This window comes from Scyliorhinus torazame, chromosome 11, assembly GCF_047496885.1.
Source record: "Scyliorhinus torazame isolate Kashiwa2021f chromosome 11, sScyTor2.1, whole genome shotgun sequence".
Lineage (NCBI taxonomy): Eukaryota > Metazoa > Chordata > Chondrichthyes > Carcharhiniformes > Scyliorhinidae > Scyliorhinus > Scyliorhinus torazame.
The window spans coordinates 28,111,000-28,113,837 of record NC_092717.1 but is presented as its reverse complement, the minus strand read 5'-3'; the positions used below and the strand labels follow the sequence as shown (position 1 = coordinate 28,113,837).

Sequence of the window (2,838 nt, the reverse complement as noted above, 5' to 3'; positions counted from 1 at the left end):
TTATATATTTTTTTCTATTTACAATGTGGTTTTATTCACTGTTGGTGCAACTTGATAATAAGGAGAAATGCAAAAATCTGAGCAGCCCGGGTAACTAGCAAAGGTTCCATTTACTCTTCCTTCTCTTCGCTGTGTGTGCTGATGTAGCAGAGAGATTTGTAATCCAAATTGCCCGCTCCATCAATGGGGGAGGACTGAAACATCTGGTCAGCCTCCGCAGCAGCGAATTTGTCAGCCTGTGTCATGAGCATCTGTCTGAGTTCATCTTTGTTAATGTGTCCTTTGACATCGGGATCAAACATTTTAAATGCATTTAGCATCACCTCTTCTGGGTCAGACCCGTGTAACTTTTCTCCGAATAGATTTAAAAACACGGTGAAGTTAATTGGACCAGTGGCTTCGTGTAACATGGATTCTAATTCATCATCTTTCACATTGAGTTTGCCCAAGGATGCATAAGTATCTTTCAGATCCTCTTTGTCAATGAAGCCATCTCTGTTCTGATCAATCAAAGTGAAGGCTTCCTTGAATTCCTGGATTTGGGTCTGCTCGAAACTGGAGAAGACATTGGACGAAGCCCTCTGAGCTCGCTTGGCGCCGCCTTCGTTCTTTTTGGTTTTCCTGCTTGACATGTTTGCCCGGGATCCCTGCTGAGATGGTGAAGTGTCTAGTTATGACTGGTCCGTCAAACAATCACAATTTTGAAAGTACTTATATCATCAATCCGCCCATACACTTATACGGATGTCTAGATATTAACTCAAGTCAACAAGGTAATACTTAAAAGTAGTTTTTCTTACCTTGCTCCGTGCACAGAGTTGCCTGACTTTCACTTTCACGGCGTGCCTGCCGCTATAATCCGTTATTTGCTTCTTCAGAATGACTACCCTAGGAACGTGTTCAGTTGACCGTGGATGACTACTCAAGACGAAGTACGAGACCGTTTAAATAACGGGACGCGTCTTCTCGGTTCCTCTTGAGCCGCCCCCCTCGATCAATGAAGACTATCCCGGACAGAGCCCCCAATTGTGAGAGACACCGCTCACTTGATAATAATTTACACTTAGCCAAATTCTGAAGAAGTATTTTATTCAATCGATCTTGCGAGAACGGGTGCCGCCTGTCAACATTAGCAGACACACCGAATCAATACAGCAATATTTCTTATATACAATCTCTGAGAAACACAACCCGCCCTCTGCCTTGCTTGCCGTTTCCTTATCAGTCATTCCTTATTCGGACTTATGTTCATTTTGGCTTCCGCCTTGCTTCGCCTAGCAGTGATTTCTGAGAGCTCCTGGTGCATCCTTGAACCATCAGCTAAAATGATGTAGAATGAGGCCCCCATCTGCACCTGCATCTTGTTATTGTAAGTTCTGTTCATTCCCGAAGGTCAGTCACGTACAGTTACAAAAACTTTAGCACTGCAGCTTACACAAAACTCCACTTGACATCTGGGGCGTCATTCTCCGACCCCCCAGAGGGTCGGAGAATGGCCGTTGGCCGCCGTGAATCCCGCCCCCGCCCCCGCCGAAGTCTCCGAAGGGAGAAAAGTCGGCGGGGCGTTAATGGCGCCGCTGCCGCGGAGAATGTCACGGGTCTGCGCAAGGCAGCCGATTTTCGGCCTGCCGATATTCTCCCTTCCGGATGGGCCGAAGTCCCGTCGACGTGATGACCGTTCACGTCGACGTGAATCAAACCTCCTTTTCATCGGCGTGACCCGGTGCTCCAGGCTCACGCCGACCAGCGTGGAGGTGAGTGACGGCCTGGGGGGTTGGCTCTGGGCAGGAAATGGCGTGGCCGCAGTCTGATTGCGTGAGGAGAGGTGTGTCTCGGGTTGTGTGTGTGTGTGTGTGCGGCGGGGGGGGGGGGGGGGGGCGGTGGTTAGAGAAGGCTGGGCTCCGGGGGAGTGCCGGGAGGGGGGTCCGTGCCGGGGAGGGGGATGGGGGGGGGGGTCCGTGCTGGGGTGGAGGTTGGGGGTTGGGGGGGGGTTCGTGCTGGGGTGGAGGTTGGGGGGGTCCGTGCTGGGGTAGAGGTTGGGGGTTGGGGGGGGGTCCGTGCCGGGGTGGAGGTTGAGGGGGGGTCCGTGCTGGGGTGGAGGTTGGGGGTTGGGGGGGTGTCCGTGCTGGGGTGGAGGTTGGGGGGTGTCCGTGCCGAGGAGGGGGATGGGAGGGCAAGTGAGTTAGTCCACCTGGCCAGGTGCCAGCCTCCAACAGTTGGACCCATGCGGTCCATGCCACCTGGCTGGGGGAGGAGGGGATATGGGCAATGATGACATGTCGTCGTTCCCCTCCCCCCCACCAGGCCGTCATGTTTTCAGATCATCCAGCGATGTTGGCCGCCGTGGTGGCAGCCGTTCATGTCTATGTTGCCCTGGATGAGGAGGAGGAGGAGGAGGAGGTGCGTGCCAGAGAGGCGGCGCAGGCTGCCGCAGAGGGGCAGGCGGCAGCCTCCCAGGCTGGAGGGACACCTGACCGACAGGACGAGGAGGGGGAGGAGGACGTCGCGGCCCCACGGCAACGGAGGCACCCGAGGGCGCCCCGTGTGTACCGGCCCCGGCAGTCATACCAGGACCTCATGGACCGGGAATGCAGGAGGAGACTCCGGATGAGCCGGGAAACCGTGGCACACATCTGCCACCTGCTGGCACACCTGTCACCGCGTGGCACTGGCGGGGGACACCCTCTCCCCGTGTCCATCAAGGTTACGGTGGCCCTGAACTTTTATGCAACGGGGTCATTCCAGGCACCGAGTGGGGACCTGTCCGGCATATCGCAGACATCGGTGCACCGGTGCATCCGGGCAGTGACAGATGCCCTATATGCCATGGCGCACCGC

At 55.3% G+C, this 2,838-nt stretch overlaps 1 pseudogene; it reads right to left on the bottom strand.

Moving 5' to 3' along the window:
- Positions 1–7: 7 nt before the first annotated feature.
- LOC140385196 (myosin light chain 5 pseudogene) lies at positions 8–655 on the bottom strand (annotated as a pseudogene).
- Between the last annotated feature and the right edge of the window lie 2,183 nt (positions 656–2,838).